General features: G+C 42.7%; 1 long non-coding RNA gene across 1 annotated transcript; it reads right to left on the bottom strand.

Annotated features, from left to right (window-relative positions):
• Positions 1 to 1014: 1014 nt before the first annotated feature.
• LOC144164063 (uncharacterized) lies at positions 1015 to 1711 on the bottom strand. The gene is made up of 3 exons (XR_013321028.1): positions 1577 to 1711; positions 1228 to 1387; positions 1015 to 1140 (listed from the first exon to the last, which is right to left on the bottom strand). It is a non-coding gene; the product is annotated as an uncharacterized LOC144164063 (long non-coding RNA).
• Between the last annotated feature and the right edge of the window lie 8106 nt (positions 1712 to 9817).

Raw genomic sequence — 9817 nt, forward strand, 5'->3', positions numbered from 1 at the left:
TGTGTAAATAATTACTCTCACGTTTGCATCCATCAACAGCAGCACTGCCATGGAAAAAAATTTCGAGCTGCACTTGAAAAATAAAAACGTTACAGTGCAGTGCCATTAACCACATTAACAGAGTAACAGCGTAGCTGCAAAGGCAGCCTGCGCTTTGTGCCAATAATGAAAAATTGCAATGGAACGCACGACTTGACTTTTTCAATTGACATGCCGCTTGCATCTACCATTCATTTGAACCACGACATATCTTTCCGAATAGGCTTCAACGTCTAACAATAATTTAAAACCCCAAGTAGAGTGACCACATCAAGTCTTTCAACAGAGCTTTCAACTTAAATGACACCAGGCCACTGTTAAATGGCCAAGAACTCTCTGCAAAAGTCCTAGGAACACTCCAAAGTCGCACAAGTTTCAGGAGATTAAGATGAAATATACGGCGAGGAGGATGACCACATCTTGATGTGACAACGCAGAGCGGAAAATCCATGACGTGTTTCTTGCAGACAATATTTACGCTGCTATTTTCTTCTCTCAAAATAACTGGACCTCGAGAATAACTGGACCACGTCATGTATTTTTAAGGAAGGAACAAGAAAATTTTGTTAGACGATGGCTTTAAATGAGTGAGTTGCTTAGGATACCCCTTTTATAGCACAGTAATTGATTGAAATATCAGCGATTCCTTGCTTTCTTTTCTGGGAATGCTACAAACAATGTACAAAAAATATTAGCACAGACTGTCAATGGCCGTTCTCTAATTCTGGAAAGCAACCGCACTGGGCGTGGCCGTGGTGCCGTATTATCACAGCAGCAACTCTCAATGTGAAAGCAAAATGTTTGCAAAACTTGAATGCAAAATAATAGTTTTTTTGTCCACATGTTGAAGCACCCGAAACAGGCTGAATGTGAAGGTATTTCCCAATATTGGAGTTCACGATTTCTTTTAACAGTAAGATTTTGCTACAAAGAAAACTACCACAAATTCAGTCCCACAAAAATAAAATACCAACTTACCCAACTAAAATTAAGATGCAGGCGTTCCTGGCAGGGCCTCCTCGGAGTGCATTTCCAGGAAAGTTTTGCCAACGTGTTCCCAAAAGCTCTTAATGTCGTTTTCACCTACAGGTCAAGTTGTCACTGAAATGCTTTTCCGAAGCCATTGGGTATATTGCAACTACCTAAAAAGGGACTATCAAAGTTCCAGAACTAGGAGTGCGTAATTACTTGTAGAATGCAATGATTTCATCCCCTACAACGGCTTTCATGTGTTTCCTTTTTGTGAACACATGCCTTCAAGAACGGTGAACACACGCCTTCAAGAACCAGGAAAATGGCAGTATGCATTCCTTGTTCCATTGTTTTAAGTCCCGGTCCGCCCTATTTCCTAGAAAGTAAAAACAGTATAAAAATATCGAAGCATAAATTTACGCTTCCCTCTAGGAAGGGAGTACTACAAGATCTCGTACAATGCCTGATTAGTTGTGCTCAAATTTATTTTGCAGCACGAGCCCTGGTAACGTTTTCAGGCGAAACAATTTTAAATATAAAAATATCTGAACATTTTTAGGCTCACCTGTCATTGCTCCATGCGGAGTGGTGAACGTCTGTATAATACGCAACACTCAAGAGGCACTCTTTCGTGGCTTTATGACTTCCACAATGCATTCATAATCTGCCACACTTGTCACGACGACGCCTCGGTGTGCCGAAGATGTCTTCAGCCACAGTGAATGCCACAGCCATGATTTCAGGGGTATATGTAAGGAATGGAAATAATTCGTTTTAATTTCTGCTCTTCAGACAAAGGAAAACAATTGTCGCAAACTACCAGTGTAGACAAATGTCTCCACAGTCAGCCATAGTCTGTATCTGGACAAGTTATTCAGATCGAATACAGAATGTAGAAATCTGCTTTCGCAGTATATTTTCTAAGTTCAAGGAAGCACAGAAATGGGTTAATGTTGGGTGCACATAGTGATGCAAGAACTTATCACCTGAGCGTTGTCGGAAATTATTTCGACTCTCGGGTTACCACCGACATTGACGGCATAAAAACGCAAGAGTGGTTTATTTCTAACGCGGTTCCTGAAGTAGCAACCACTAATTATGGATATTGGATAATTATCCTGAAGTCGCAAGTTACCACTGACATTAACAGCATAGAAACGGCAGCACACTTTCTATATACCCGCTGCGTGTTGTGTTTCCACATTTCTTCCCCTCTACAAAAGAAACGTTTGTTACTGCGGTACTGCTAAGACAACTGTCCCTTCCATTTCTCTACACTTCAGGCAATGTTATTTAAAATAGATCATCTCAATTGGTCAAAGGAATTGAAAGAAACATGGAACATAAACATGAAACATGGAACAGATAAACGTAAGATGACGCCTTGAAAACACATCAACACAACTCGAAATAGCGTCTACCTTGCGCGCAACGGGCAAGGTCGAAGACTCCCGGTCTGGTAAGCACAGTAAATGCATTCTACTCAGCAGACTAACACAACGCCGCAATTGCCACGCAAGGTTTAAAAATACCAATAAATCTAAGGACGGACGCTCCGACAAACATGCTTGGAAGTTGTACACGTGTGCACGCGCGATTATCGCGAGCGGCTAACCCAAGAAGATTCGCTACCGCAGAGATACACAGCAACCGTCAATATACAACTAAACAAAGCCACACAGTAAGGGAACATCCACTCATGAAACGCGCAAACCAGCAACTTCCTTAGAGCAATGGCTAACGAACGCAGTCAGAAACCTCCAGCCGACTCTGACCCACGAACATGGACGTTTTGGTAAATTACGGCTGCAAACGTTTCTCCAACACAAAATGTTAGACGCCGTGACCACAAGCATGGACGACACACGAACAACGGGCAGAGAAGCGGTATGTTTATCGGACGCAGTTAACAAGGATGTCACTGAACAACAACCATTACTAGAACATAAATAAGCAGCACTGACCTTTTTTTGCGCCTCCTGGCAAAACTCCCCTTCGTCGAACAGCAAATACAGCCCTGGGATATGAAAAAATTCGCAGTTGCACGCCGCAATCAACCCCATCAAACTGCTAACGGCGCTAACGGTTCTCGCCAGCGTGACCGAGAATTTCTTTAGTAAATATCAGGCGCATCGCGCGAGCAATTGAGAAACCCGCTTGGGAATGCCACTGGTGGCGCCGCATGCGGAAGACCGTAAAATTAGCGGAGGGAATCCTGGAAGATGGGAGCGCTGCTGTCGTTTAAAGTGTTGACGCAGTCCCGATATTTATCCGTCGTCGTCGTACCTGTTGCAGCCCCACTGTACCGTGAATCAACGCAAAAACAGCTCTGCCGTGCTGCTGCTGACGCATGCGCATGGAATGCGCTACTGGAGTGGCGGTAATTCCTCATAGCTTCGGCAAACTTTCGTTCTCGCGGAGGCTTTGGCGATGCGCCCGTATAAGAGCTCATACAAACTCGGCACACGTGATGGCTTTTATTTGATTCGGAAAACGGACATATGCGTCTAAGCGGACGTTTTTTTTTTTTTGAAGTTGAAGTTTATTCATAAAAAGTAAACGGTTACAAAGAAAATTTACAGACAAGGGTCCCGAAGTCAGCGACTGCACTTGGACCCTCGATGATGAAATACACAAAAAACGTTACAGAAGCAGCAATGAAAGCGAAAACAAGTGCAATAAAACATTTGTGAAGAAAACAAATAAGCAAGAACTTGTAGTGCATGGTTTTCATATGGAAGTTACTAAAATATTAGGCTATGTACATAAACACGGCATTCAAAAAACAAATTGTCATTATACACAATTAAATACTAACGGTTTACAAAAGTACACAAAAAACTACTGTGCAAACAAATGACGAAAGTCAAACCAGCAAAACAAAGAAATTAGGAAACATATCAGGTTAGAAGAAGATTTTTTAGAGATTTTTTAAAGGCTGTGATAGAATGTGATGATTTAATATTAGGTGGTAGGCGGTTCCATAGATTAATTGCGGCAAAATGGAAAGTTTGCTGGCCATAATTAGTTTTTACCTTAGGTAACAACAAGTTATTATTCAAGGCAAATCTAGTAGTGTTATGGTTCACTAAAGTACCTACGTCAAGAAGTTCAAAACATAATTGGTTGTTGAGTAGTTTGAAAAAAGAAATACCTAAGTTATAATCAAACAATGCTGTGACCGATAAAACTGAATTTTCGCGGAGTAGAGGTGATGCACTTGAATGGCGAGGGCTGCTAGTAATGATACGGATAGCTTGATTTTGAATGTGCTGAATGGATGATAGGTGGGTGTGATATGCGTTACCCCAAGCAGTGATTCCGTAGTTGATATGACTGTGCATGAAAGCGAAGTAAAGTGATAACAAAGCTTTGGTTGGAAAGAATGGTCGTGCCTTCAGCAATGCCCTGATGCCAAATGCCATTTTTTTTCTGATATGATCAACGTGAGATGTGAACTTAAGGTTAGTGTCAAGAATTATACCAAGAAATTGGACGCAGTCGCATGATACAATCCGATTAGAACCAAGTCTTAATTCTGGCAACATACCTAACACTTTCTGGTGGCTTCTAAAGATCATAAATTTAGCCTTAGTAGGATTCATAATTAAATTATTTCTGCAGCACCACTCAGTTACATCCGTTAAAGCAGCGTTTAATTTATCAGTTAGAGATACTATAGATGTGTCTGATAATGTTATTGTGGTATCGTCAGCATATAAAAGACAATTGTATCGGTGTAAAAAGCTGGGTAAGTCATTGATGTAAATATTAAACAATAAGGGACCGAGAATGGAACCCTGCGGGACACCTTGGTTAATAGTTTGACAGTCAGAGAACGAGCCAGCTGCAGCTACCACGTATTGCCTATCAACCAAGTAATTTTTTAATAGAGTAAGTGCCGGACCGGTTATACCATATGCTTCCAGTTTCATGAATAACATTTTGTGATTAATGGTATCAAAAGCTTTTGTGAAGTCTAAGAATACTGAGCCAACATATTTACCACAATCAATAGATTTTTTAATAAAATCGGTTAAGTTTAGTAAAGCCAAGCTAGTGGAACTTCCCGCATGAAAACCGAATTGTGAATCATCTATCACGTTAAATTTTTTTAGATAGTTAGTTAAGCGTTTTACAAGTAACTGTTCGATGATCTTGCTCAAACTCGAAAGAATTGAAATTGGTCTGTAGTTGTTAATTAACTCCTTGTTACCTTTCTTAAATACTGGAACAACCTTCGCCATCTTTAAGTTTTTAGGAAAAATGCCAGACTTAAAAATAGTATTAGTTATGATACTTATTGTTTCTGAAACGATATGAGCAACAAGTTTCAAATGACTCATGGAAATGTTATCCAAACCGGGACTGGTGTTTTTGAGGTTACAAATCGTTAAGTACACTTCATTGGCAGTAACGGGGTACAGATAAAACGAGTGTGGGGTGCGGGGTAGGGACTGCTGATCAGTAGTGGTAATGCTTGGGGTTGATAACGAGAAAAAGTTGCTGAAAGCATTAGCAACGTCGGATGGCTGAAGAAAGACGGTTCCGTTAAAGTTAATTTTGTGAAAATTATTACGCGAGGACAGTGTATTTAAAAATTCACCGATTAGTTTCCATTGTTTTGGGGGGTTATGGCTATTATTCGTAAATTCAGTTTCATAATATTGCCTTTTAGCAAGCTTAAGTAGATTACTGAGAGTATTAATATATTTTTTATAACGTTGGGCGAAAGCAGTGTTAAAAGGTTGACGTTTTGTTTTCCGGTAAAGGTTATCTTTTTTGCGTAAACTGGTCAGTAAGGCATTCGTCATCCAAGGGTTGCATGCATGTTTGAACGGATTTTTACATTTAACAGTTGTTGTGCTCAACGATACAGCCTTCAAAAACAATGTACAGAAGTCATCGACAGCCTTCACAGGGTCAACAGCGGTATTAACACCAGACCAGTCAGTACTGAGAATGGTATCAGTAAATTTATGTTTAGAAAAAACAGAAGTAAAGAAGGATTTATCAGGGAGTGAAGCTGAACGATCTAATGAAACAAAAATAGGATAATGGTCAGTTATGTCAGTGCACAGTACACCAGATACTGGAGTCGGGATTAGATTAGATAATGCGTGATCTAGAAGTGTTTGAGAACCCCTTGGGCTGCATCTTGTGTAAGTGTTAATTAGGGATTCGAGTCCATAACCAGAGAAGCAATCAGTGTAGTCAGTATATACTTTAGCACTTCTATCAAGAAGGTTAATGTTTATGTCACCTAATATCAAAACGTTCTTATTTTCGAATGATAGCTTGTTAAGAATGGTATCAAGAGCATGAAGAAATTCAGGAACAGAAGAGGACGGGGAACGATAGACTGAGCCAAGAACGAAATTTTTACGATTATATGCAAGTAAAGGATCTTCTATTTCTAACCAAACAGCTTCGCAGTTGCTAATATTGTAAGATAGATCATACCTGCGGGTGTAAACGACGGTGGGATCAAGAAAAATGGCAGCCCCTCCGTAGCTATCGGAGGGTCGATGACAGTATTCAGCCTGATAAGGTGAAAATCCATGCAAGTTACTATCGCTATCAGAAAGCCACGTTTCAGAAATGCATATTGCTGAGAAATGGTGGTCGAGGGACGTGATAAAGTTATTGATATCATCATTATTTTTTCGTAAGCTTCGCGCGTTGAAGTGAATCAATGAAAAATTATTTTTTGGTAGAATATGATTAAAGTTGTCTGGAGATAGCAGCGACATGAAAGTTTTGGGCGCGCAGTTGCGCGGGGGAAGCGGCAAGAGATGAGATGAGTGATATTAGGTGAAAACGTGCAGGTCAGATTCGGATGAAATGCGATACGTCTTACTGTCGCTTGTCTTACGCGCCAAGATGTGGCAGTTATCAGTCCACAAGAACTGCCAGCCCTTTTGCTTTTTGAGAGCAAGTGCCTTGCCGAATAGCCTTTTGTTGTCAGCGGTGAGATGGTCATTTATGAACACTGGCGTCTTAAAGCTTTCCGGAAAACCAATCTGGTTGGCACACAGACGAGCCTTCCTGGCCTTGCGCAAGAAATCGTTCTTCTTTTCGCGACATAGAAAGCGGGCAATTATATTTTTGTCACCAGATTTCGCGGGAACGTGGTGGACGATGTCTAGGTCGGATGGCGCAACAGGACACTCAGAGACCTCCCCTATCAGTTGAACGATCGCCGCACAGTCCTCTCCCTGGGTAGAGGGAACACCTCTAATCTCTACATTGTTGCTTCGGGAGTACTGTTCTAGGTCGGCAACTTTCTTTTCTAGTTCGTTGTTGCGCAATACAAGTACTTTGTTCGTGGAAATGAGCTCGACCTGTTTCTCCTTCATCTCATCAAATAGGTCGCTCATAAGCTGAACACTTTCAGCCAAGGAGGCCTGCTCACCCAGCCCTTGTTCGCTAAGCTTTTCTTTGATTTTTGTCTTAGTTCAAGCACTAATGCATCTAAGTTCCCCTTGAGTAGACCCTCGAGCAACTCAACCCTTTTTGCGAGTTCCACATTCGTCGGCATCATTCAGCACAGAGCAAGTACGGCAAAACAGAGATCTGGGCAGCAGCTGCGGCGTAAGCAAACAATAGAGAGACCTCTGAACCTCAAATTTCGTGGAACCAACCTGGATTGCAGAGCGCGAGAATTAGATGCGTGGACTGGTCGCCGCAACCACCGCTGCCAGAGTGGGACGGAGCGCCTTCCAGGGACCTTTTATGGCGGGGCCAACAGTAGTTCGCGCAGCCGCAGGGAGCTGCGTCGAAGACGAGGTTGGCGACGGCGATACGCAGTGGTGTGGCCACACGTGGAAGTTAGCCACGCACGGCGATGAAACTGCGCTGATATGGCAGGAGGAGAAGCAGCGTCACACCAGGGCGGGGCAGGGAGGCAAACCTGGATTGCAGAGCGCGAGAATTAGATGCGTGGACTGGTCGCCGCAACCACCGCTGCCAGAGTCCCCCCGCTAAGGCCGAAACAAAGCTCAGATAATAGCCGCGTTAGAGCGTAAGTACTGGTTAAAGTTGTTTCTCGCGGAGGGTCGTGAGTGCGTGCGATATCCGAGCTTAACTTTGGATGACAATTTCTGCGTTACAATGAACGCAAAATGAACGCAAAAGGGCGTGGCTTCATTTACTGCTTTTCTTGAGAACAAGCCTTTCCTTAGTCAATAAAATATACTGCGACGCTCTTAGATACCCACGTTATATAAAGCTATTTAATGATGATGGTTGGTGTTTTATGGCGCAAGGCCAACGATGGCAAAGAGCGCCAAAGAAGAAGTTATTGAGTTTTCATCACACCGTAAGTACTAAAACATGTAACTAAAAGTAAAGGTGATGCAAAACAAAAGACAATGGAGATGGCTGGTGTATAGGGCCAGGGTGATTACACATGATATGACAAGAGCTGCAGAAAGTTTACCTCAGCTAAAAACTTAAAAACACGTTGACTAGAAAACATGGGTTCGTCGGCTAAAAAGTATGATGGGTGCAAAGGAATGTGTCGTCTGTATAATTCAGGGATATATTTGTGTCGTGTTGTGTCAAGTGCCTTGCATGTGATTAGTATGTGGACTACGGATAGGCCCTTTCCACACCTGCTACACGTGGGTCCCGAAGTTCCAGTGAGCAGGTGGGAGTGCGTCGCATGTGTGTGACCTATCCGCAGCCTAGCCAGGGCAACTTCAGTGTATCTGTTGTGTGAGTCAGTTATGTAGCGTCCCAGTTGAGGTTTTGTTACGTGTAGTTTGTTGTCTGTTTGTTGACTCCAGTGTAGTTGCCATGTGTTACGAAGCTGTCGTCTGATGTGTGTCTTTAGGTCGGTGTAAGGTACTGTTGTTATGTCAACTGTGGTCATGAGAGAAGCAGCACTAGCCATTTGATCAGCGGTCTCATTGCCAGGGATCCCACAGTGACCTGGTACCCAGCATATGGTTATTTCTAAATCTGAAGCATATGCAGTCATTATGACCTTTAAAAGAACAATGATTACATGGTTTTTTGACGACCTTCCTGATGACAATGCCTGCACAACGCTTAGAGAATCTGTGTAGACGATGGACTTTGGAATCTTATGTTCGAGGATGTGGTTTGAAACGAGTAATATGCCATAGGCTTCTGCCGTGTAAATACTGGTATGAAAATTCATTGTCTTAGTTACGGTAAAATTTGGTCCATGTGCTGCACAAGATACAGTAAAACCAGTTTTCGACGCGTCGCTATAGAATTCTGCGCGCCTGTACTTGTCCTGCAGGAACAGGAAGTGCTGCAGAATTGCACTCCTTGGTACCCTATTTTTTTCTTCTACTGTGAATGATAGGTCGCATGATATAGGATGTAGATGCCATGGTGGAATTAAATTATGGATGGGTGTCTTGTGCGTATCTGAAAGAGGGACCGTGAGTGCAGAAGCCTCCTCCCTAACTCTGAGAGAGAAAGGTAAGGAAATAGATGGCCTATTTAAAAAGAGTTGCAAGTTTGATGTATTGTTCATGATAGGATTAAAAGGATGGTTGGTAAGGGACACAATCTTAGATGCATACAGCAGGTCAACATACTCCCGCTGATGCCCTAGACACGACTTGTCGCACTCGACATAAAGGCTTTCGGCAGGGCTAGTGCGGAAAGCGCCGCATGAGAGGCGAAGGCCAAGATGCAGCACTGGGTCGAGCATTCTCAGTGCGGTCTTTGTCGCCGACCCACACACGACACTGCCGTAGTCGAGCCGGGACCCCACCAACGCTGTGTACAGGCGCAGCAGGAGTTGTTTGTCGGCCCCATAAGATTG

Source organism: Haemaphysalis longicornis, unplaced genomic scaffold (genome assembly GCF_048455015.1).
Source record: "Haemaphysalis longicornis isolate Haplotype H1 unplaced genomic scaffold, Haemaphysalis longicornis Haplotype H1 scaffold_13, whole genome shotgun sequence".
NCBI classification, from domain to species: Eukaryota; Metazoa; Arthropoda; class Arachnida; order Ixodida; family Ixodidae; genus Haemaphysalis; species Haemaphysalis longicornis.